At 38.8% G+C, this 27,580-nt stretch overlaps 1 non-coding gene and 1 pseudogene across 1 annotated transcript; both read left to right on the top strand.

Annotated features, from left to right (window-relative positions):
- LOC126020854 (RNA-binding motif protein, X chromosome-like) overlaps window positions 1–27,580 on the top strand; it is a 117,437-nt pseudogene that overhangs the window by 62,523 nt on the left and 27,334 nt on the right.
- Window positions 15,354–15,457, top strand: LOC126021742 (U6 spliceosomal RNA). The gene has a single exon (XR_007500221.1). It is a non-coding gene; the product is annotated as a U6 spliceosomal RNA (small nuclear RNA).

Genomic DNA, 27,580 nt, shown 5'->3' with positions numbered 1-27,580 from the left:
CTCACTCCTACATCTGGATTCAGGGATCAATCTTACTAGGCTGGGGATCAAATATATGAGTTGTGAAGTATCAAATCTGGGTTGTCAGTGTGCAAAGCAAACGCCCTACCCTCAGTTCTATCGCATTGTTTTCAAGATACTTCTCTTTTCATAGATGAGAAAGCTGAATTTTAGAGACTAAATTGTCTATCTACAAACTAGCATTACCCAAACTTGGAGCCAATCTTTCTAGAGTCCAGTTCTATTAATTACCACCAGAGAAAGACCAGGATCATTTAAAGCCATGAACAGGAATTCAGTGAAGCCACTAATCCAATTTTAATGCTAATATTCAATTGTGTCCTAATAATTCCTGCAATATCTTATTTTCAAAAATTTGCTTATTTGATTTTTATAGGAAAGAATCGTGTATGTTTATTTATTTTATTTTTTATTTTATTTTTTGCTTTTTGGGTGACACTCAGGGGTTACTCCTGAGTAACTGCTCTCAGAAGTCACTCCTGGCTTGGGGGATCATATGGGATGACAGGAGATCGAACCAGGGTCCATCCTAAGTCAGCCCTGTGCAAGGCAAATGCCCTACCACTGTGCCACAGCTTTGGCCCCTATTTTTTTTTAACTTTATTAAAAGCACTGTTGTTACATGGTTGTTCGCAATATCGTTGGATTTATTTTGCAGTTACAAAATTGCTCATGATTGAGTTTCAGTCATGCAGTGTACAACACCCTTCACCAGTGCACATTTCCCATCACCAAAGTCAATAGTATTCCTCTAACCCTCCCCCTGCCTGTCTCTGAAGCAAGCATATTTCCTCTTTTCTCTCTCTGACTCTTTCTCTCCTCTCTCTCCCTCTCTTTCTCATTCTCTCTCTCCATTTCTCTCTCCTTTTCCTTCTTTCTAATAAACACTGTGGTTTGTTACAAAAGGGATGTCATGCATATCATTTTATCTTCTTTCAGCACCCAGTGGTCCAATGGTCATTTCCAACTAGCATTTTTGGGGGGATTGTGGTCATGTCCAGCAGTGCTCAGGGTTTACTCCTCCTGGCTCTGCTCTCAGGGGTTACTCCTGGTGGTTCTCAGGGGATGATATGGGATGTAGCAGATCAAACCTGGGTCATCCGCATGCAAAGCAAACATCCTACCCACTGATCTATTGCTCCCGCCCTCCAACTATCAGTGTCCTAGTGGCTTCTTTTCTGTCCTGACTGCACTCTCTTGCTATTTGTGTCAAGCTTCTTACCATGGACTGGTCCTCCTGGCCCTCATCTCTATTGTTTTTGAATATTATTACCACACTATCATTTTGTATATGCCACTAGTGAGTGTAATTATTCTATGTCTATCCCTCTCCCTCTGACTCATTTTGCTCATCAGTATGCTCTCCATATCCATCCATGTATAAGCAAATTGCATGATTTCATTTTCCTAACAACTACATAGTATTTCATTGCATAGATGTACTACAGTTTCTTTATCCACTCATTTGTTCTGGGGTACTTGAATTGTTTCAGGATTCTGGCTATTAAAAATAGTGCTGCAATGAACATAGGAATGCAGAGGGCTTTTCTGCATTTTTGTTTTTATGTCCCTGGGGTATATTCCTAGGAATGGTATTGCTGGATCATATAGAAGCTAAATTTCTAATTTTTTGAAGAATATTCATATTTTATTCCAAAAAGGCTGGACAAGTTGACATTCCCACCAGCAGTGAATGAGAATCTCTTTCTTCCTGCATTCATAGGACTAATTTTCAAATTAAGATTTGGAGCCTTAGTGATAGCACAACAGGTGGTGCATTTGCCTTGCACATGACCAATGCAAGTTAGATCTTTGGCATTTCATTTTGTCCCCTAAGCCTGTCAGGAGTAACTTCTGAGAGAAGAGCCAAGAGTAACTGCTGAGCACCACTGGCTGGGTGTGGCCAAAAACAAAACAAAACAAACAAAAAAGACCTGTACTTTAATTTATGTTCTAATTTTCTCAGTCAAGATGCAAAATGTTTAAATTGATAAATATTCTGAGAAAATTATTCCCAATCCCTTTTAAAACAAATGTCATATTTAATGATATTATTTCAATTATCATTTGTCTGGCACCTGTTAAACATTTTCAAATTAAAAATTATGCATTTACTGACAAGTTAGTACTCATCTCTAAACATGTTGATATTATGAATTAGTTTGATTGAATTAATTTTAATTCTGATAAACTAAATGACTGAGATAAAGAATGTTTGGAAGATGGATTTCATGAGAAATTTCCTTGATGATATTAAGTCAAAACTTTGAATATATTTCCTTAAGTAATATTGACATCAGGCTTTTATTCTTTTTGTTGGGGTTTTTTTTTTTGCTTTGTTTTGTTTTGGGGCCACACCCAGTGACGCTCAGGGGTTACTCCTGGCTATGCACTCAGAAATCACATCTGGCTCGGGGGAACATATGGGATGCCTGGGATCAAACTACAGTCTATCCCAGATCAGTGGCTTGCAGGGTAAACACCCTACCACTGTGCTATCACTTCAGCCTCAGGCATTTGTTTATTTGTTTGTTTGTCTGTTTGCTTTGCTTTGCTTTTTAGGCCACACCAGTGATGCTCAAGGGCTCAGAAATTGCTCCTGTCTTCAGGGACCATATAGGATGCCATGGAATCGAACTGCAGTCTATTCTAGGTTAGTGCATGCAAGGAAAACACCCTACTGCTTGCACCACCACTACTCCAGCCCCTGCCCCAGGCTTTTTTGTTTGTTTGTTTTTTGGGTCACGCCTGGCAGCGCTCAGGAGTTACTCCTGCCTCTGTGCTCAGAAATTGCTCCTGGCATGCTCAGGGGACCATATGGGATGCCAGGATTCGAACCACCTTTCTTCTGCATGCAAGGCAAAAGCCCTACTTCCATGCTATCTCTCCAGCCCCAACCAGGCTTTTATTATTAAAGAAAATTTTAAAATGCCTAGTTTATTTTTCCATTAGTGTTAATATGCTACTTTTTAAACTCATGTTTAATACTTGTTTCCTGGAATCTACTTAACAAAAGAACACTGGGTATTCTTGTGAGACAAGAATCATTGTTTCTCAGAAGAAACAAGAAAAACACTGACTTGAACTTTATTGTTCAAGTGTGTTCATTTTAATGCACAATTCAGGCTTCAACGGATCATAAATTTCCCAGCTTTCAACACAGATGTTCTCAAAGACTTTGATCAAATCATACTGTCAATCTCCCTTCATCTCCTTTATGTCCTCAAATCATGGCACTCAGTTTCATTTTCTGCTTCTGAAGAGGCCTTCATTGGCATTTGTTAACTTGACCCCAGCTCAGCATTCTCATAGCTACACAACTGTTCTCTCCAACATCTTAGAGTCTTGAAATGGAGGGAAAATAAAGTAAAGGAAGATTCCTTAAGATCTTAAGCTTTGAGTCGGAGTGGTGGCACAGCGGTAGGGCATTTGCCTTGCATACGGCTGACCTAGGACGGACCAAGGTTCGATCCCCTAGCGTCCCAGATAGCCCCCCAACCCAGGAACAATTTCTGAGTGCATATCCAGGAGTAACCCCTGAGTGTCATCGGGTGTGGCCCAAAAACTAAAAAAATAAAGATCTAAAGCTTTGCTTACTTCTGATTTGGGGTGTGTGTGTGTGTGTGTGTGTGTGTGTGTGTGTGTGTGTGTGTGTGTGTGTGTGTGTAACACATCAAAAGACCTCAAGAATTACTCTCAGTGCTCAAATGGGCAAACATGATGCCAGCAATTAAAATAGCATTCATTGCATAAAATGCAAATGCCTTATCCCTGTTCTAGCCCTCCAGCATCTTACCTCTGACTGTTCCTGGAAATGACATTTTCAAATTAAGAAAGCAACAAGAACTTTTTAAAGAGGTAATTATACGAGAAGGATGTCATTTTCACATTGGTTCCATTTGAAGAGAAACCTAATGGAGGACATCAAGTGGAACAAAGTGTTTTTTCAACTGCACAAGAAATTCTAGGAAAAACAAGAAAGCTCTCACCCAAATCTCTCCCTTGCTGAACATTTTGCTTCCAGCTGATAAATTGCATCAGGAAACTTGACGAAATTGGTGCCAACAATTTAAATCCAGATGGCCAGAAAAACAGCTTGCAAGTGTTTCTAAAACATAGTTTTTATGAGAATAACCAAAGAAGCCCTAAAACAACAGGAGGCAGTCATGCTCAAATGAATGCAATATGAAAGCCAAGAAAACAAAGAAAAGTCATAAGATGAATGAAAAGGAAGTAAGACCAATAGAGTTGAAGTGATAACTTCAATTCAACTTAGAAGCCATGTTGATAGCATATATAAGAATTGCTATAGGGCTTGGAGCAATAGCACAGAATGGAGGGAGAGTATTTGCCTTGCACAGTTGACCCAAGTTTTCTCCCCAGAATCCCATATGGTCCCCTGAGCTCACCAGGAGTGATTCCTAAATGCAGAGCTAGGAAGTAACTCCTGAGCACAACCAGGTGTGGCCTCAAAACAAAAAAAAAAAAAAAAAAAAAAAAAAAAAAAAAAAAAAATTCTGAAAAATCATTCAACCACTAAGCCCAAAGCTGCAAATTCACTCAAAGCTGCAAATTCACTTCTCTTGAGACTTTTCTGCTTCGAGTCTCTGTTATCAGGTGGTGTGTGTTTCTTGGCAAACCTCTCTTGAAGATAGAGGTAGAGATCAGGCTTAGGTACCTGATACTTCAAAATCTGGTTTCTGGGGCTGAAGAGATAGCACAGAGGTAAGGCAGTTGCCTTGAATGCAGCCAACCCAGGGCAGATGGTGGTTCAAATCCTGTCATTCCATATGGTCCCCGAGCCTGCCAAGAGCAATTTCTGAGCAAGAGCCAGGAGTAACACATGTGTGTGTGCCTCCCCCGTCCCCCCCTAAAAAAACCTGGTTTCTCTCTTCCTGTGACTTGGTTATACTTTCTTATCCCCAGACCTAAAGAATCATATGTTATTATCTAAATGTGCAAAAAAAAAAAAATAGGCAATAAAAACATGGAGGTGCCACAGAGAGAGAACAGCAAGTAGAATATTCGTCTTGCATGCACCAATTCTTGGCACCACATATGGTTCCTCAAGGACTAACCCCTATCAGTATTTTGTTCAAGAGTGATTCCTGAACAAAGAGGCAGGACAAAGCTCTGAGCTCTTATGGGATTGTCCCCCCCAAAAAAATATTAAAAAGATAATGAAAAAATGAACTGCAATAATAAAGAATAAAAGTGTTTTATTCAGAAAACAACATCATACCTTGAAGTGGAGTAGTATAATTAATTGTTGGAGAAACCATATCTAATTTGACTTACATTCCAAAGACTGTAATACTAGATTTTAGACATTCTTGTTATAAATTCTGGGATCTGTCCAGCATGACTGAGGATATCAAAAATGACATGGTACTGCTGCAAATACTTAGTGATATAGAATAGTTTTGCTTTGTTTTACTTAATAAATTTTATTTTTAAAGAGTTTTAGGTTTTCAGAAAAATTAAATAAAGCTAATTTCTCATCCACTCCCACCTTTATCGTTTACCCTGGTTTGTCTGCTTTTTTTACTGGTTTGTCTTCTTCTTGCATCATAGTGATACATTTATTTAAGTTATATTGATGCATTGCTTTCCCCCAAATTCCATAGTTTACATTAGGATTAACTCTTTGTGTTGCACATTCTGTGGATTTTGACAATGTCTAATTACATGTATCAAACACTGATGATCAAATAAGGGAGTTTCACTGCTCAAAAAAGTTCTCTCATTTCAACACTCCCCCCTTAATTTCTGAAACTACTGAAATTACTGACACCATGGGCTTGCTTTTCTAACAGACACATAATTGGAATTATACAGCATGTGATATTTGGGGGTTGGTTTCTTTGACAACACAATAATACATATTTAGGTTTCCTTCATGTTTTTAGTGGCTCAATAACTCTCAGGAACTGAATAATACTCCATTGCAAGATGTACACAATTTTGTTTATTCATCTATGTAAGTTGATCTTGGATTCAGTAAGATATTTTTTCAAGTTGTAGTAAATATAAATAAAAATTGTAGAAAAAAAAGAGGAGTTTTAAAGTCAAGGAACCTTTTGTGGAGGTTGAATTAGCAGTCTTGAGAAAGAAGGAAATCTGACACTGTAACAAAAGGAATTGACCTTGAAGGTGCTCCAGTGAGATAAGTCAGAGAGAGAAAATTGTGATCTCACTTAGAAGTGGAATTTTTTTTTTTTTTTTGGTCACACCCGGCGGTGCTCAGGGGTTACTCCTGGCTGTCTGCTCAGAAATAGCTCCTGGCAGGCACGGGGGACCATATGGGACACCGGGATTCGAACCAACCACCTTTGGTCCTGGATCGGCTGCTTGCAAGGCAAAGGCCGCTGTGCTATCTCTCCGGGTCCCAGAAGTGGAATTTTTTTAAAAGCTGAGCTCACAAAAAGAGTGGTTACTTGGAGTGGAGAAATTGAGGAAATAGTCAAAAGGCACAAATTTGTAGTTAAAAATCAGATCTGAACACAGAGGAGACCACTTATATTAGCAGCCGGAGGGTCAAAGGAGAGGATATGGGACACATGCTGGGAACAGGGGTAGAGGGAGGACAACATTGGTGGTGGGAATACCCCTGATTCAATGTCACTGTGTACCTAAAATATTACTGTAGATTTATAATCCACTGTGGTCAAAATAAAAATTATTTAAAAAAAAATCAGGTCTGAAAAAAACAATGCAAATGTTGTGATTAGTCAACACAGCTATTTAAAAATCATTTTAGTCACCAAGAGACTAGATCTCAAATATTCTCATTGTAAAAAAAAAATCATAACTACATGATGGGATAGAAATGTTACCTAATGTTAACTTGGGCAATATGTAGAAATTATATCTCAATATTTTTTAATTTGTTTGTTTAGGGGCCACACTCAGCAGTGTTTAGGGATTATTCCTGGCTCTGAGCTCAGAAATCACTCCTGGCAGGCTTGGGGGGCCATTTGGAATGCCAGAAATCGAATCCGAGTCAGCAGCTTGTAAGGCAAACGCCATACCCGCTGTGCTATGGTTGTAGGCCCTGTATCTCAATTATGCTATGCACATAAAACTAAGTGATATGTAAATTAAATATAAAAATAAATAAATAATAATTTAAATTTATTTCAGTACCCTAGGTAGGGAAATAAATATTTTAAAAGAAATATTTTCTCTGAGGGTCAAAGAGACAGCACAGGGGTTTAGACACTTGCTTTGCATTCACAAGTCTCTGGTTCCAAACTACCAGGGACCACTCCTGAGTACAACAGAGTATGGTCAAATAATAATAAATAAAAAAATATAACTGAGCATAACTTGATGGTTCCCAAATTCCAAGTGCTGCTCAAGTTAAGTTCTATTTTCAAAATTAATGCAATTTCAGGTTTTCATTTTAAATATATATTCAAATTTTCAAGACAACAAATTTTAAATTTGGATTTGGTTGCTACTTTATTAGTTTAATTTATAAATGTTTGAAACTGAAACTCATACAATCATAAGCCTCTAACCATCTACTTTTTTAAATCATAGTAATTTCTGAACATAAAATTGTAGGTTAACTAAAATTTAACAAAAACTTAAAACACTTTTTCTGAATATACGATTAATAAAGTAAGTCCACAAGCCTGCTAAGAGCTATTTCTGAGTGCAGAGCTAAAAGTAACCCCTGAATGCCACCAGGTGTGGCCCAAAAACAAAACTAAACTAAACAAAACAAAAGAACTGTTTGTTGAGTCAAAGGGCAATGGTCTACTGTGTTCGTTATTCCAAACACAGAATAGACAACCATTTAATGTTGGCTGAGAAATATACTTATCACCACAAAGATAAGAAGGACCAAAATCAAGTTTTCCTTGGCTCTTAGAGGACACACCCCATGGATAAAGAACATTCTTCTCCAGTGAGAAAAACCAAAGGTTGCTCCCAATCTAGTCTTTAAAAAGTTACTTTTTTGGGGGGAGGAGGGGAGCACACCCAGTGACACTTACGGGTTACTCCTGGCTATGTGCTCAGAAATCGCTCCTGGCTCGGGGGACCATATGGGACACCAGGTATCTAACCACAGTCTGTCCTCGGTCAGCCAATTGCAAGGCAATGCCTTACCGCTGCACTCGCTCCAGCCCCCAAAAAGCTTTTTTTTCCAGAAAAGCAGCATTCTGTCAATTCTTCTCAAATGCACAGCTGAGCACAAGTTAATCTTCACCTTAATTTCCTTCTGACAATAGGCCTTTCTGGCTATATCTCTGAGCTTCAAGAAAAGAGAAGCAGTAAAGGTCAAGAGTGCATGCCTAGCATGCACCCAGCCAGGACTTAATCCCCAAAACTACATGGTGTCCCCAAACATTGTGTGCAGTTCTGGAGGCTCATGCAGGATGACCCAAGTATATCTGACATTACCATTGACGCGCTCTTGTACTTAAGTTCAGGACCAGTTGGATGATAATCATAGTATGGGCCTTGCCTCCACTCATCTCAGACTGAGTACTGACATCTTGGGAACCACACCATAAAAAGAGAGAGGGAAGATTTCCTGATCCCCTGCTTGAGGTTAGTCCCATCAAGGTTCATGGGCCAGGTAGGCAGTTCCAGCCCACAAGTTCGTACAAGACTCCTCCCAGGTGCTTTTTAAAAAACTTCTGAATTCCTCCATTCTTGGCTTCCTGATCCCCTGTGTGAGGCTGCTAAGGAAGACTTCAGCATATCTCCTAGCCTATGAATCCCACTACAACATGCAGTAAAAGCCACACTACAAGCATGTCAATGGGGAAACAATGCAGGACAACAGCATTCATAGAAAATTCAGATGGCAGCTCTGATGACCCAAAAAGTACCGACCACATTGTTAGACTCTCAGATAAGGAGTTTAGAGTAGTAATATGAAAGATGCTCATAGAACTCAAATAAAGCATAGATGAAGCTGAACAGAACACAAAAATAGAAATAAGAAAACCCCACAGTGAAATAACAGGACTGAAAAATTCAGTAGAAAAAATTAAAATTTCAATGGAAAGCATCTCCAACAGAGTAACAGCAGCTGAGGACAGAATCAGCAAGCTGGAAGATGAGATGCAGAGCAACTCCATACAGCAGAAGAAACTGGAAAGAAACTTAAAGTAAATAATCAAACACTAGAAAAAATATTCAAAGAATGTGAAGAGATGAAAATAGAAGTCCTTGACAAATTCAACAGAAACAACATAAGAATCATTAGAGTCCCAAAGACACAGGAAGAAAATCCCCAGGTAGAATCAATAGTCAAGGGCATCATTACAGAGAAACACCCAAAGCTAAAGATAGCATGCAACCAAATTCTGCATGCCTGAAACTAAAAGAGACCAGAAGAAAAGCACCCTAGACACATCCTAGTCACAATGACAAATACCACACATAGAAATAGAACACTGAGGGGCCGGGTAGGTGGCGCTGGAGGTAAGGTGACTGCCTTGCAAGCGCTAGCCAAGGAACGACCTCGGTTCGATCCCCCGGCGTCCCATATGGTCCCCCCAAGCCAAGGGCGATTTCTGAGCACATAGCCAGGAGTAACCCCTGAGCATCAAACGGGTGTGGCCCAAAAACCAAAAAAAAAAAAAAAAAGAAATAGAACACTGAAAGCAGCAAGATCAAAAAGGGAAATTTAAAGGAGCATCTTTAAGATTTATAGTATATGGGGCCAGAAAGATAGCACAGCGATGTTTGCCTTGCAAGCAGCCAATCTAGGACCTAAGGTGGTTGGTTCGAATTCCAGCATCCCATATGGTCCCCCGTGTCTGCCAGGAGTTATTTCTGAGCAGATAGCCAGGAGTAAACCCTGAGCGCCGCCAGGTGTGGCCCAAAAACAAAAACAAAAAAGGTTTACAGCATACCTTTCACAAGAAAACCTCAAGATCAGAAACCAATGGTGGGATATAGTCACAAAACTCAATGAAATGAATGCTTCACCTAGAATACTGCACCCAGCCAGGCTCACTTTCATTTAAAGGAAGTATACATAGCTTCACAATAAACAGCAGGTCAGAAACTTTACAGACTCAAAACCAGCTTTTTGTTTTGTTTTATTTTTTTGTTTTTGGGTCATACCCGGCAGCACTCAGGGGTTCCTCCTGGCTCTATGCTCAGAAAATTGCCCCTGGCAGGCATGGGGGACCATATGGGATGCCAGGATTCGAACCATCGTCCTTCTGCATGAAAGGCAAATGCCATACCTCCATACCATCTCTCCGGTCCCTCAAAGCCAGCTTTAAAAGAAAAACTGAAAGGCAAGACAGACCAACAGACACAAAAGACACAACAAAATTCTACACAAAGATGACATCAAATCCCATAACAATAATCTCTCTCAACCTTAATGGATTAAATGCACCAGTTGAGAGATACAGAGTGGCTAAATGGATCAAAAAGCTGAATCCAACATTCTGCTGCCTACAAGAAACACATCTAAATAGTCAGAACAAATATAGACTCAAAATCAAAGGCTGGAGGAACATCATCCAAGCATACAATTTCCTTCAGAAAGCTGGAGTGGCCATATTAATATCAGATGACACAAACTATAGACTCAGAAAAGTTGTAGGGACAAAGATGGGCATTTCGTACTAGTCAAAGAATATGTACACCAGGAAAAAATAACTCTCCTAAGTGTATATGCACACAATGAGGGACCAGCAAAATATTTAATACAATTGTTGACAAATCTGAAAGAAGATATTAATAACAATACAATAATAGTAGGAGATCTCAACACTGCCCTGTCACCCTTTGATAAGTCAACCAGCCTGAAACCCAACAAGAATATACTATATTTATATATATATATATATATATATATATATATATATATATGGCACTTCATCTACAGAAAACTGGATACACTTTCTTCTCCAATGCATATGGGTCACTCTCCAGGATAGACCACATGTTGGCCCATAAAACATATCTCCATAAAGTCAAGAGGATAGAAATTGTACAGACTACCTTCTTAGATCACAAAGCACTAGAATTAGAAGTGAACTAAAAAAGGTCACAGAAGAAAAACTTTAACACCTGAAAATTAAACAGCATACTGCTGAACAACCAGAGATGAAATCAAAGAAGGAATCAAGCCACTTATCAAATGCATGCTTTGCATTGGTTGATATGATCATATGGCTTTTATCCTTCCTTTTATTGATGTAATGTATGATGTTTGATTTGCATATATTGAACCATCCTTGTATTTTGGGATTGAAACCCACTTGGTCATGATGTATAATCTTTTGTTGTTGTTGTTGTTGTTTGTTTTGTTTTGTTTTTTGGGGGGCCACACCCGGCAGTGCTCAGAGGTTACTCCTGGCTATCTGCTCAGAAATAGCTCCTGGCAGGCACGGGGGACCATATGGGACACCAGGATTTGAACCAAACACCTTAGGTCCTGGGTCAGCTGCTTGCAAGGCAAACGCCGCTGTGCTATCTCTCCGGCCCCGATGTATAATCTTTTGATGTGTTGTTGGATTTGATTTGCTAAGATTTTATTAAGGATTTTTACATGTTCATTAATGAGATTAATCTGTAGTTTTCTTTCTTGGTGGTATCGTTTTCAACTTTGGAAATGAGTGTGATATTAGCTTCATAGAATATATCCCTAAGAGTGGTATTGCTGGCTCATATAGGAGCTCAATTTCCAGGTTTTTGATGAATCTCCATATTGTTTTCCATAAGGGCTGGACTAGACAGCATTCACACCAGCAGTGAATGAGAGTTCCTTTTTCCCACATCCCTGCCAGCACTTATTATTCTTGTTCTTTGTGATGTGTGCCAGTCTCTGGCACTTGATTTGCATTTCCCTGATAATTAGTGATGTGGAACATTTTGTCATGTGCCTTTTGGCCATTTGTATTTCTTCTTTGAGAAATTGGTATGTCTTTTCCCCATATCTTGATGGAGTTAGATGTTTTTTTTTTTTGTTAAGTTCTGTCAGTAACTTGTATATCTTAGAAGATTAAATTAGATATTAGCTCCTTGTCTGATGGGTATTGGGTGAATAGTTTCTCCCATTCTGTGGGTGGCTTTTGTAAATTAGGCACTATTTCCTTTGAGGTGCAGAAGCTTCTCAGCTTAATATAGTCCCATCTGTTTATCTGTTTCCACTCCTAGGGATATACTCTAGGAACATAAAAATACAATTCAAAAATTCCTTCCTCACACCTATATTTATTGCAGCACTATTTATGATAGCCAGACTCTGGAAACAGTCAAGATGCCCTTCAACAGATGAATTTGGCTAAAGAAACAGTAGTACATATACACAATGTAACTATGCAGTCATCAGGAGAGATGAAGTCATGAAATTTTCCTATATGGCTGGACATAGAAACTATTATACTGAATGCAATAAATCAAAGGGACACACACACACACACACACACACACACACACACACACACACACACACACAAACAATAGTCTCACTTGTCTATGGGTTTTTAAAAAAATAAAAAACATTATTGTAATAATGCCCAGAGATCAGGGCCGGAAGGACCGGCTCACAATATGAAACTCACCTCAAAGAGGGGTGCGTGCAGTTAGAGAAATAATACACTAATAACTACCATGACAATGTCAATGAATGAGAGAAGTAGAATGCCTAAGTCGAATGCAGGCAGGGGATGTGGGAGAAAGGAGATGGGGGCATTAGTGGTGAGAATGTTGCACTGGTGAAGGGGGGGCGGTATTCTTTTTGTGACTAAAACCCAACTACAGTCAGTCGTGTTTGTAATCATGGTGCTTAAATAAAGATATTTAAAAAAAAGAGAGGGGAGAAGCTGTTAATGTTTAGCAGATGCATAGCAGATTAATTTACAAAGATATGAAATTCTATTTCATTATTCCTATTGTGTAAGATTCATAACTGTGTGAAATCCCTCTCTCCCCCTTCCTCTCTCACACTTGTTTCCCAACCATTTTATCCTGGAAACTTCTGTTGCTTGCAGAAGAGAAATTATAGAACTTTGTTCTTGGAAGCTGCCTTGGAACAAACCTCTAAAATCAGGACACAGTGGACTGAGTGAAAAATGGGTGATTTTCAAGAGTGGTAAAAGACCAAAGGCCTAGAAATACAAAACTACACAGGAGTAGAGTGACAAGTTGGACAAGGTAGAGGCCAGATAACTAGACACCAAAGAAAGCTGATTCTTAGGAGCTCATGTATATCAGTTCAGCCCTGAAGAGCCCCAACTCTGCCACCCAATGCATCTGAACATAGAAGATACCATTCCAAATGCACTTTCCCTAATAATGTCCTTTATTGGGGCCAGGACAGATAGCATAATGGTAGAGCATTTGCCTGGCACACAACAGATCCAGGACAGACTTGGGTTCGTTCCCTAGCATTCCATATAGTCCCCCAAGCCTGCCAGGAGCTATTTCTGAGCACAAAGCCAGGAGTAACCCTGAGCACCACTGGGTGTGGCCCAAAAACCTAATAATAATAATAATAATAATAATAATAATGTCCTTAATTGGACTCAAACCCTCTCTGCTTGAACCTCTAGGAAGGAAAAGATTTATCCAAGCATTACTGAGATCAAAGCAACAAAATTTGTAGTCAGATTAACTTTGATATTGGACAAATCAATTATTGTAGTATGACTGGGATCAAATATTATGTGGTAAACCTGTTGCTACTATATATAGTCTCCATAATTTCCAACTGTTCCAGTTTCAGCCAGATTTCTCCAAAATATTTTGTCTTGCTGTCACACCCAGTAGTAGTCAGGGGGCTAAGTTAAGAAATCATAATTGTTTCCCAGATAGCAAAAATGCAAAACTAGCTTGAAACATTCCATACATTCCATAAGAAGATGTTGTGATCTGGTACAAGTCTCAAGAAGAGAATCAGTTCGTCTGGTGCTATCAGTAACACAGGGCAGGACCAATGAGCTAATGCAGGTTATATAGAGACAAAATGAAAGCAACAGATAAGTGGGTCCGGATTGAGTCTCCCAGCAGTAGGAAGGAGAAATCGTTCAAGTATAGTCATTTGCCTCCTTTGAAATAAATAGGTGTTTACAAAATAATGCTTTTCTGTTCATTTATTTGAAAGATGATAGGATAATATATATACAAACTTTCCAAGTGTCTGAAATAATTCAAATGTACTTGGTAGGTATCCACCAAGTACAATGCACTATGTTGAATACATGAAAGAAATACATAGATCATTTCTGGTTTTCATCTTTTTCTTGGAGGCTACAGTTCAGTGGAAAGAAATATCAATAGGCCCAATATAACATGAATTACTCAGATTTTTTTTAAAGTCATACTGCTTGGGCCTGAAAAGCAGTTCAAAGGTTAAGATCTTATATACGTTCAACCCTGACTATCTCTGCAACACTGCATATGGTCCCCCAAACACTGCCAGGAATGCTACTCTGAGCACAGAACCAGTAGATTACACTGAGCATCACCTGATATCTCTTCCCTTCTCCCAGGCAAAGAAAAAAAAGTAATGCGACTGGGCATTGGCAGTTGGGGGTGCTCGTTGTGGTGCCCCCACACTTTCATTCCTGTGCTTCTCTGGATCTCACATGAGTTTTGGCACTTCTCTGGGCTTGCACACTTAATCTTAGTGGGCACCCAGGGGTCGCCACATTTTCACTTGTGGTGCTCTCACACACTAACTAAATTGTGATGCAAGGGAAGTTAGCTCAAAGGACTGAGTTGTGCTTTGCATTCAGGAGGTCCAGGTACAATTCCCAGCACTACATGGTCCCCCTAATACCTCCAGGATCTACCTCCCAAACAACAAAGAGCTAGGAGTTTGCATACCTTGAACATCTCTCCACCAAAATTCTACTAGCTAAAGTTTATTACATGTTTTCTGAGTCAAACACTAACCTTTATTACATTGCTTTGATGTATGTACATTATGTCCATTTTACAGATTATAAAATGGACATTTGTAGAGGTAAAGACCTTGCAATAAAATATACCTAACAAAGGAAATCAAGAATTTAAACCTAGGGGTTAGGGATGCAGCTCTGTAGAAGAGTACATACCTTGTTCATAGATCTAGGTTCTACCTTGGGCACCACCAAAATAAATGGGGTGTTTGAACCAAGAGACGTTGAATCCAAAACTCAATATTTTATATTATACTTTAAAATACACATAAGGGATGACTATAGAAAAGTAAAATATTAAGTTATTCATAGGCAGAGACATAGCTCATTAGACTTCCTTTCTATATGTGAGGCCCTGGATTCAATCCCTACGATCATATGTGGTTCTCCCAGTAACACCCACTGCAATTCCTGAGCACAGTCAGGAGCAGTCCTTGAGTAATGCTCACTTCAGTAGCACATATACTAAAATTGGAATGATACAGAGATTAGCATGGTCCCTGTGCAAGGATGACAAGCAAATTTGTGAAGGAGTCGTCTTTGAGCATTGCCAAATATGAACCCAAAACAAAAATATTTGTTTGTAAAGGAGAGATGAAGAACCAATAGACTTCTGAACCTTTTACTTACCAAAAGAAAATGAGTTTTACTTTAAAAAAAAAATAATACCTTATACTTAACTATTACTCTCTAATCCAAAAGGTTATATTTAAAAGATTTCAAAATAGAAAAATGTTGACTTCCTGTGAGTGAAAACAATGATAGATTCCACATTTTCCCCACATAGTTTTTCTTCTCTTTGAAGTGAAATGGCTTAACAGTATTTTATTCAGAATAATTTTTTTTGTTTTTGTGCCATACCTGGAAATGCTCATGGGTTTCTCCTATGAATTGATCCTGGTAGTGTTGAGAGACCATATGTAATACCAGGGATAGAACCCAGATTGACTGCATGCAAGGTAAGCACCCTAAGCACTATTCTCTCTTGCTGCCCCCTATTCAAAGCAATATTGATTAAGCATTATGTCCATAATAAATATGTTATCAATATAAAATGCCTTTTATGTCACAAAAAGTCGAAGCCCTTCTTACAGAATGATCTTTCCCATTTTTAGAAAATACTTTCAATTTATTTACTATCATATATACTTAAGAAGAATAAACAAAAAAGCAATGTGACTTTGTGGAGTCACAGATTATTCATTAAAGGAGATTGAAGTTGAACATATAATATTACTTCTGACTTAAGGCTCAAACTAATACATACATACACCAAGTAGCAAAATAAATGAGATTTCATTAAGTGGTTTAATGGAGTAATTGAGGTACTAAATAAACAAGTAAGGAAAAATATCAGTGTATTGTTCCTAAAATTTTTTAGTTTTTGTTTCTGCTTTTTTATCATTTTTTGGGGGGGTCACACCTGGCAGTGCTTAGAGGTTACTCCTGGCCCTACACTCAGAAATCACCCCTGGCAGGCACGGGGGACCATATGGGATGCTGGGATTCGAAAAACTGTCCTTCTGCATGGAAGGCAAATGCCTTACCTCCGTGCTATCTTGCTGGCCCCTTTGTTTTTGTTTTATGCCACACCTGGTGGTGCTCATGGGTTACTCCTGGCTCTGTGCTTAAGAATCACTTCTGGCAGGCTCAGGGGACCATATGGGATCCCGGGAATAGAACCTGGGTCAACCACATGCAGGCCCCACTTACTGTGCTATCACTGTGGTCCCCTAAAGTCTTACCTTAAAAGTACCATGTGAAGGGTGTGGATACACCAAAATATTCACTTTGTAGGTTTTTCTAATTATAAAAATCGCATTTCATGGGGCCTGAGTGGTGGCACTAGAGGTAAGGTGTTTGTCTTGCAAGCAAGCGCTAGCCTAGGACAGACCACAGTTCGATCCCCTGGCTTCCCATATGGTTCCCCCAAGCCAGGAGCGATTTCTGAACACATAGCCAGGAGTAACCCCTAAGTGTAAACGAGTGTGGCCCAAAAAAAACAAAAAAAAAAATCACATTTTGTTATCTTTGCAATAACTGTTATTCCATAATGTCCATATATGCATAAAATGAGATACCCAAATGCCAAAGAGATAGTAGAGCAAATAAGGCAAATGCCTTGAATATAGCTGATCTGAGTCTAATCCCCAATAGTCTATATGGTCCTTCAAGAACCACCAGGAGTAATCCCTGAGCACCTGAGCATGGTGGTGGGAATGTTGCACTGGTGAAGGGAGGTATTCTATTTATAACTGAAACCCAACTACAAACATGCTTGCAATCATGGTGCTTAAATAAAGATTTATATACATAAAAAAAAAAAAGAAAGAAGTCCTGAACACTGCTAGAAGTGGCCCAAGTCCACACCTTCAAAAACAAAAAAACTGTGGGACAAAAACTTTTGTACTATCTCTTTGGGATAGAAAAACTGTATGGGGATAAAATGCTAGACTTTCATATGGCTGACCTTAATTCAATCCCCAGTATTGCATATAACTCTCTGAGCACCATCAGAATTAATCCCTGAGCACAGTAAAATCCTGAGTACAACTAGGTATGGATCCAAGAATAAAATCTAATAATATAAAAGAGATACTTGCTTTAAATGTAAGCAAACCAAAAAAAGAGTGAAAGAATAACAATACCAGTAACAGATGTCTGAGAAATGAATCTCAAAGCATGTGTATTTCTTTTTTTTTTTTATTGGCTTTTGGGACACACCCGGTGACACTCAGGGGTTACTCATGGCTATGCACTCAGAAATTGTTCCTCGCTTGGTAGACAATATGGGACATTGGTAATCATACCACTGTCCATCCTAGGTCAGCCACATGCCAGGAAAAAGCCCGACCACTGCGCCCACTTGGGCCCCACATGTGTATTTCTGAGATAAATGAACTCTCATTGTGGAGCCTCAGGAATTGGGCATGATGTTTACCTTTAAAAAAAGGCACCACTGGGGCTGGGGAGGTGGCGCTAGAGGTAAGGTGTTTGCCTTGCCAAGGAAAGATCGCGACCGTGGTTCGATCCCCCTGCGTCCTATATGATCCCCCCAAGCCAGGGGTAATTTCTGAGCGCTTAGCCAGGAGTAACCCCTGAGCATCAAATGGGTGTGGCCAAAAAAACAAACAAACAAACAAATAAATAAATAAAGGTATCACTTTCCTTAGTGTAGGCCTAGCATATTTATAATTGGATTCAGTTTACTCTCTCCACTGGGCCCTGAATCTTTTGTCACAATAGTAATTGTAAAAGCTGCAGTGCTCTTGGCTATTGATTTTAGAATTGTAACTCAGTTTGGTAATTTTCCTTCATGCTGATTGATGATCAATGTCCCTGACTGAAGTCCATGAATCCATGCCTGATTAGCAGGCATTTCACTGTCTAAAATAAGATTGTTTACCACAGGAGGATGCACAGCAAGTAGGGCGGAGGCTCCTGAAATCCTGTCACTGTAGACTTTCTGGCACCAAAGTATCCCCAGAGGTCAAGGACCAGGCACCCAGAGAAAGGCATTTGCAATATACGGGTTGTTTGGCTCTGGACTCTAAGCTATGATGTACAGTGAGGTATGAATAACTAGAAACTAGAAAGGGTTGGTTGCTGGTAGGAAGCAAACAGTAAGCTAAGTCTTTTCACTGCACAAGAAATGATACTTACTATAGAGCCAGAAATTCCAGGGATAATTCCAGAGACCTCAGGCAGTGAATGGAGACACATAATTGTTCAGTGGGTAAACTTACAACTGAAAATCACCCTGGTTTGCTTTTGAGAATGGGTCTTTTTATTCTTTTGCATATTTTTCTAAGGAGAGGCATTGCTCTGCATTGCTCAGAGCTAACTCCTGGCTCTGTGCTCAGGGATTACTCCTAGAGGAGTTCAAGGAACCTTTTGGAATGTGGAGGATCAAAGCCAACCAAGTTGACTGCTTACAAAGTAAGCACGCTACCCACTCCTGCCCTATCTTTCTTTTAAATCTTATTTTCTTTTAAAATTCTGGGACCATGTTCAGCAATACTCAGGTGTAACTCGTAGTTCTGTGCTCAGTAGTCATTTTTATTTTGGGGGGTTTTATTGAGGGTAGTCACACCCAGCAGTGCTCAAGGGTTACTCCTGGCTCTATGGTCAGAAATCACTCCTGGCCAGCTCGGGGGACCATATGAGATGCCGAGACCCGAACCACCAACCTTCTGCATGCGAGGTAAACACCTTACCTCCATGCTATCTCTCCGGCCCCAGTAGTCATTTTCAAAGGAACTAGGAGGACTGTGTGGTTCTGGGGATAGAATTTAGGTTTCTTCCGTGTAAAGCATGAGCTCTCTCTCCAGATGGACTTTTTTTTGCATAGGTTCATAGAGCAAGAAGGGGTCAAAGTGCTTCCAGTCATTCTCAGATATATTCAGACCAGCACTATAGTGGTGCTTGAATACAGTAGTGTTTTGGGAGTTAGCAAGGCCGCATTAATGATACTCAAGGATTACAGACAACATTGCTGGGGATAAGGGTGGGGGGAGTAATCATTGTCAAGGAAAAACTCAGGGCCTTGCACATGATAGGCATGTGATGTTTCACATCAAGTCACATTCTTGGTCTGAAAAATAAAAGATCTACTTAAGTAGACTGTGTGTTGGTTAGACACCGACTAACTGGACAGCAACATATATTCATTGAAACACACTCTGTGGATTCAGGGTCTTTACAGATATTATAAGAGAGAAGAATGGGAGGGTACCCTAGACCATCAGAATTGGCACTAAATGTCATCACAAGTATCTTTACGATGAGACCAAAGAGCCTTCTCAATGTGCTGAGAACCTACTTTGTGCTCAGAACACCTAGGTTGAATCTGGATCATCTGTGAGTCCTTGAGCAACACCACCACCTTCAGCACCACAGGGCATGGCTCCAAAACAAATTAAAAAGTATCCTCATAAGAAAGATGCAAAGAAATAATTTTCTATACACAAAGGAGAAAACTATGCGTAGACAAAGGGAGAGGTTAAAAAGATGCAGTCACAACAGTACGCATCCCGGGACCAACAACAACAACAACAATAAAAAGCTCTAGCCTAGGTTTTGGTCTACGATCTGTTCAACAAACAAGATTTCCAATTCCAGAGGTCTGACCAAGACAACTGCAACTGAACAGGTCTTCCGGAAACATAACGAAAAGACTATCCCTGGCTCCATCCTAAGAGCAGCATAATGACCAAGACCACCAACTACAGAAGATGGATTAAAACGACACTGAAGAAGCAGAACTGCTAGAACCACAAAGAAAGACTTCATTATAAGCTCCATTCCTTGAGCTGTAAAGACACCAAGATCTCTAGATACAGAGGTCTGATTTTACCATCCATGACGAAGCAAAAGTCTTCCATACACCACAAAAGCACCGAGTGGAGAGTAAATGATCATGCAAGGAGTCTATAGTTAATCCCATGACAGTATACTTCAGGGGTGGAGAAACCCTGTATCTCCTAGGCCAAGGGAATTCCTTCTATAATGTTCCCAATAGTTACTGTGCCTATGCAGGGAAAAAATAAAACAGCACAAAATATCCCTTTTATCCACATATATACTTTTTCATTGATTTTTTTTTTTTTTTTGTGGTTTTTGGGTCACACCCGGCAGTGCTCAGGGGTTATTCCTGGATCCAGGCTCAGAAATTGCTCCTGGCAGGCACGGGGGACTATATGGGACACCGGGATTCGAACCGATGACCTCCTGCATGAAAGGCAAACACCTTACCTCCATGCTATCTCTCCGGCCCCTTCATTGATTTTTTTTTTGACTTCTTTATTTTGGTGTGGATATTGAAGTTGATGTCTCCAATTTTATTTTATTTTATCTTATCCTTCTCTTTCTTTTTGTAGTCCAGCATGGTTTGATTTCAGGACCAAGACTATTGTGTGGCGCTTGTTTTTATTGCTGTAGTGCTCACTGGATATTTTATTTGATATTTCTTTCTGTATTGTTGTGGTGTTTTAAACCTTTTTCCTGTCCTCTCTCAAACTGAGGTTGAAAGCCTCTAGAAGGACTCCACCCATTTTCAGCTTATTTGATTTTTTTTTTTACCCCATTCTATTGCTTTTCTTTCCTTCAAACAAAACCACATAATTCGAACTATCTTGCTCCACCTCTCAAATAGAGGGGGAAACAAGGGAGGGTACCAGGACCAAACAGATAATGATCACTAATAGTAAGCTAGACAAAGAGGGGACCACCTACTCTAGCAGCCTGGGGGGTGATGGTGGGGGATTTCGGTTGCAGGAAGAGAATGGGAAGGGGGTGGGGAGACAAATTTGGTGTTGGGTATTCCCCTGATTCAATGTTAATATGTACCTAAAATACTACTGTGAAAGATATGTAAGCCAATATGGTCAAAATAAAAATTAAAAAAAAAGATGCAGTCACAACCTACAAGAGCCAGTAGAAAGCTCTAGAGTTCTATCAGAAGGTAGAAGAAAATAATACTCTTTTTTTGTTTTGTTTTGTTTTTGGGCCATATCTGGTGGCGCTCAGGGGTTACTCCTGGCTATCTGCTCAGAAATAGCTCCCGGCAGGCACTGGGAACCATATGGGACAACGGGATTCAAACCAACCACCTTAGGTCCTGGGTCGGCTGCTTGCAAGGCAATCGCCGCTGTGCTATCTCTCCAGCCCGAAAATAATAGTTACTCTTGAAGGATTTCAAATGGGCTATACCTCTGCTAGAATTTTGACTTCAATTCAGAGATATTGATTTCAGATTTTCAGTCTGTAAAATTATTTAAAAAAACAAACGTGTTTTTTTAACTCACCTGGTTTATGGTTGTTTGCTATGACAGTCACTAACCATTAATACAAATTATTTTTGAATACAAAAGTCCAAATTCAGAAAAAAATTGGACTAAAAGTGGAGATAGAAATAGTATAGCACAAAGATATTTAGAACAATCCCTAAGAGTAGCAATAAAATACATTTTATATTGTCTGAATAACATGGCTATTATAATTATTTTTTTAATTTCTTTTGCCATCTGTTTTCATTTCTTTTCTGTGACTCATCTGAGAATGTCTAAATGTGCTGGTGGACCTCAACATCAAAAGTCTACCAGTGTTTAATTTTTATTCAGGCTCAGGCTGACTCCATGTTTGTTTTTCTTTTTCATATATTTCAATTTGTAATCTCTAAATTTTCAATAACAGAGCCAGAGAGATAGTACAGTGGGTAGGGTGCTTACCTCGAATGCTGCTAACATAGATTCTATCCCTGGCACAATAAAGTCTCTTGAGTACCGTGTGTGTGTGTGTGTGTGTGTGTGTGTGTGTGTGTGTGTGTGTGTGTGTGTGTCTGTGTGTCTGTGTGTGTCTGTGTGTGTGTGTATTAAATGACTCAGGAGTGATTCCTAAGTGCATAGCCAAGAGTGTGTGTGTGTGTGTGAGTGGTGTGTGTGTGTGTGTGTGTGTGATGATGATGATGATGAGAGTATGGCTGAATAAATAAATTAAAATAGCATTAGTTGTTTTGGGAGCAGGAATGGTGGCAAGGGATGCACTCTGGGAATGTTGGTAGAGAGAGGTTGACATTGGTGGTTGGATTGGCTGATTCATTGTATGTCTGAAACTCAACTGTGAAGAACTTTGTAAATCATAGTGGTTTCAATAAAGTATGTTTTAATGTTTTGTTTTTAGGAGGCAATTCCTCTCCTTTTTATTGAATTGATGAATGTTTTAAGTCCCCCCACTACAATTTCCTTAACTTCATTTTGATACTAACTTCTCAGAATCATAAATTATTTGTTTGCCTGGACCTCATAATCTGCTTTCTTCCCCCAGATTCCAAAGGTATGAGTTCATAAAATCTTGGATTAGAAAATACTTAGATACTCATTTACCTAGTTACTTTCTCCCCCTAACTTTTCTAAAAGAAGATTCCCATCAAACTATGCTGAAAGTTTCAATACTGAGGTTTCATATATGCTTCCCATCTCTTTCTGTCTACATTATTCTTTACACTCTCATTTGTTAATTCTTTGAGAACTTTTTCTCTCTGGAGACTTACCGTAATCCTTCCCACTGTCCATATTCATCAGTGTCACTTTGTTTTGTTAGTGAACAAAGGAGTTACTAGGATCGTAAATAACTGTCAATAACCATCAATGTTCAGTTGACTCTTCTACTGGCATGTGTTAGTCATTTTCAGAAAGTAGATATTTACAAAGTATAAATATATAGGAGTTCGAGTAGACACAAAATGTCAATAAGGTCTTATTTATTATACATGGAGTAAATAGAAGTCATCAGCAGATGCAATAAATCTACTCCTATGGAAAGCAACACTTAAGGAACCAAACATTTATATTGGAAAGCTGATTCTTTTGCCATAGAAATATTTTATATTTCAATAGCTTCCAGTGACAATTAGAAAGTGAAGAAAGCTACTTAAATCAATGAGCATTACAGAGCACATACTAGACACCAATACAGTTGAACATTCATGGAAAATGCCAGCATGCTCTGGTATTTTGCCTGCCCTAAATGACATGATAAAAATGTTAGATAAGCTTGAAAGTACTAAAGTAAAAAATGATATGTACAGTCATATGATGGTAATAGAAATAGGGAGAAGGCATCAATTTAAACTAATCATAACATGACTCAAGCAGGAGTTGAGTCTAAATAGGCATGAAAAGTCATCTCACCACAAAGAGGAAATACAGCCATTCCTCTACTGAAGTTATCCTCCGTATGGTGATTTATCCCTGTGAGGTCTGGTTTGTCTCTTACAACTTATTTTATCCATATATTTCAGGATATAACTTCACATCTGTGTTTTTGATGGAAAATGTTCATATTTCTACAGTACATAAATAAATTTCCAAAGGGAAATGTTCATGTTCAGTTCCACACTTGTCAGAAGCCAATCACTTCTTTTATTCCTCACCTCTTCACAGGGTAAATTAGACCTGCACAGTCTATTCAGAGTAAGAAACTTTATATCATATCATATAACATATATATGTTTATATATATAAATATATATAAATATAAATATATATATTTATAACATATATATATGTTGATATCAGAACCACAGAGCCAGCAAGTCTGAAAGGTAAGATCCATAAAACAACCCAACTTTAAAATGTGCCTGTCAGGGAGGCAGACTTGGGGGGTGGGAGAGAGAAACTGGGTATGTGGTGGAGGGAAATCACTGGACAATGGTGATGGGATTGTTGATGGAAAATTGTATGCCTGAAACTCAACTATGAAAACTTTGTAAATCAGTGTTTCAATTTAAAAACAACAACAACAAATAATATACAGTTGCTAGACAGGAGATTTTCTGTAGTTATGGTCCAAGAGAGGAAGTAAAACTCACATCTTCAAAATCTTTCTTAGTCTATTCTTAGTTTCTTTTTATGGAAAAAATAATACTCCAATGACAAAAGAAAAATGTTACATCATTGTCCCACCATGTTATAGCATGTGGATGAACACCATACACAAAAGATATAGGTTCTGAAAGGTCATTTGAGCAGACTTGTAGAGACATTTTTGAGAAAGCATATTTATCATATTGCTGATGAATTACAACTGTGAGGAAAATTCTCTCAAGTTCCAAACCATCTTGACTAACAAAATGTTATTGGCAGAGTATTGACATAAGACACAGTGAGTATTCAGGAAGCCAGGTATATGTCTTAGCATGCCAAGCTCAATTCTTTACTTACCAAAGTAGATATAATAACAACTCTTTATTTAATTTCCAAAATATTGTTTAAAATATGTTTAAAAATGTGTTTAAAATATTTATTTAAAATATATGGGAGCCAGAGCAATAATAGTACAGTGGACACTAGCCTTGCACAAGGCCAACACGTTTTTTCCCTTGACATTCTACATGGTCCCCCAAGCCTGCCAGGAGTGATTCGTGTGTGAAGAGCCAGGAGTAAGATTTGAGCACTGCTAGGTATGCACCCCCGAAAATAAACACCAAAAAAAAATTACATACATGTGGTAGAGCCAGAAAGATAATGCATCAGGTAAGGTGTTTGATTGATAACAGCCAATTCAGGTTTAATTCTTGACCCTGCATATGATCCTCTGACCACTTCCTGGAGAGATCCCTGATCACAGAGCCAGGAGTAATCCCTGAGAACTCACCGAGTTTGTCCAACAAACAAAAATATGCAAAACATGCTGAATTATTAGAAAAATAAATGTGTGAACATAACATGATTTTGGTTTCTTCAAATAGCTGCTACTATTTGCATAATATTGTCACTTCCCTTTCTTACTGGATATTAAATTTCTTCAAAATTAATGACCATGTTTTATAATTTTCAACAAATTTTGTTGATCAGAGAAGTCTTATTTCAGTTTCTTTTGATTACAGGTTTTCATTTAAACTCAATAAACAATGGTAACTGTGGCATATCAAGTACTTTAGAGAATAAAAAAATAAAGTTAATTGAGTTTGTGAAATTATCAACATGACAAAAAAACTAGGCCACATTCTAAGAACATGGAAAAAGTCTACCTATGAAAATAGGTAGAGAATTCTAACCATAAACAGTAATTAAATTATAGGTGTATTTTAGAGCCAATGATTAGAGAAGCCAGAGAAAAGTACTAAATTTATGACACAGTCTAATACAAAAGCAACATAAACTAGGCCAGAAACAACCTCTTAATCTCTCACCATAAATCTTTGTATTTGTATTTTTAATCTCTCATCCACTCAAAACATACATATGGATCTTTGATAATGTGCCAAGTACTGTTGAAAACACTCCAATATATGAGTGAAAAGACCAAGTAGGAACCCTTACCTCTGTAAAGCTTGTATTCTAGGGGTGAGGAGGGTGGAGGTTGTAAAGAAAATAGTTTTGTTTCATTTTAAAAACTCATTCCTGTTCTGTTTTTAATACAATTGAAAGTTTGTAATAATAATTTCACATTGTATAGATATAGCAAAGTGTGTTGTGTGCCTTAAAATAGCTTTTGTCAAAAATTAATAAAAATTTAGGAAAATCTCTAGTTACAATTTTAATGATGAGCTTTTCTCATGACCCAACATTGATCAGATAAAACTCCTATGTAATTACTGTGTTTTCAGGGGTGTTGGAGCATAATTTTTTCTTTGTGAAACTTTTATTTTATATATTTTTTAATTTTCTAAATTTCTTCCTCCTTTAGTCGCAAGCTCCTCTTGAGACTAAATAATCTACTTAACTGGCAAACTTGGTCATAGTTCTTGAGCTGAATTACTTCTTTTAGTGCTGGACCATCACTTCAACTGCCCTGTACAAATAGGGCTCCAACTATGGAAAGTTTCCGGGGTACCACCAACTCACATTTTTTTTTGGTTTAATTAATTTGGGGCCACATCCAGGGGTGCTCAGTGGTTAGTCCTGACTTTGTATTCAGGAATTACTCCTAGTAGTATTCAGAGGATCATATGGAATACGAGTATCAAACCCAGATCAGTCACATGCAAGGCAAACATCCTATACACAAACTATAAGTCCAGTCTCACTAACAACCCTCTTTTCTTTTTTAGAGACCACAGTCATCTGTGCTGGAGACTGAGATGGAGTCACTCCCAGTGCTACATGAAGCAGTGCAGTGGGGTAGGAGAGAGGTTATATGGTGTCAGGCGTAGAACTCATTCACTCAACCCACCACTTGAACTTTCTCTTGCTTTTGTTGGCTTACTCTGAAGTTGAGCAACCTGCTCTGAGAACACGCAGCAAACAATCACATGGCCTTCCTCTGCCTATCCTTCTTGGCATATCTTTCCTGGTTTCCCAGCAACTCCATTCTAGACTTCCCAACAAATCTCATCTCCTCATTTTAACAATCTCCAGGTAAGAACACCTGGAATCTATTATCCTCATTTCCTGGAAACCCCAAACAGCCTTAAATAACCCCCTTACCTGGCAATAAGCATGAGGTCATGTCACTCCAACCAACCTTCCTCATCTTTGTCTATTAGATAAGAACAAGTATAAAAGGGCCACAGTGACTGCTTCTCTTTCAGCCTCATGAGGAGTTGCTTAGCACCTCTACCTTTTGGTGTTGTCGGGAACTAAACATTCAGCAAACCTCCTCACAAAGTCATCTCCCCTACTACTCCTGTTAGTGTCTTGCTAGCTTGTATTTTGGGAGGTAGCTTTCTTTTCTACTGGTACCTCCCTGAATTTGGAATTCAAACCATAATATCACATGGTCCCTGAATCTGAGTCTCTGAACTTCTAAACAACATCAAAAATTTTACACAAGGAGAGGGCTGGAAAGATAGCACAGTAGTAGGGCATGTGCCTTGCACATAGCCAATCCAGGACGAACCCATGTTTGATCCCCAGCATCCTATATGGTCCACTGAGCCTGCCAGAAGCGATTTCTGAGCACAGAGCCAAGAGTAGCCCCTGAGTACCACCAAGATTAAGAACAAACAAACAAGCAAAAATTCCACACAGTAATTTTGTGATTTATACATATATAATAACATATGAAAGACATTTTGAAAATTGTTCATATAATCATTTGCTTGAGACTAGAGAGATACATGTGGTCAACTCAGATTCAATCTCAGGCATCCCATATGATCTACCAAGCCTTCCAGGAGTAAAGGTCCAAGAGTAGTCCTTGAGCAACACTGGTCTTGGCCCCAA

The sequence above is a fragment of the Suncus etruscus genome, chromosome 10, assembly GCF_024139225.1.
Source record: "Suncus etruscus isolate mSunEtr1 chromosome 10, mSunEtr1.pri.cur, whole genome shotgun sequence".
Classification (NCBI taxonomy): domain Eukaryota; kingdom Metazoa; phylum Chordata; class Mammalia; order Eulipotyphla; family Soricidae; genus Suncus; species Suncus etruscus.
The sequence above is the reverse complement of the archived record's forward strand: the minus strand, read 5'-3'. Positions and strand labels throughout refer to the sequence as shown.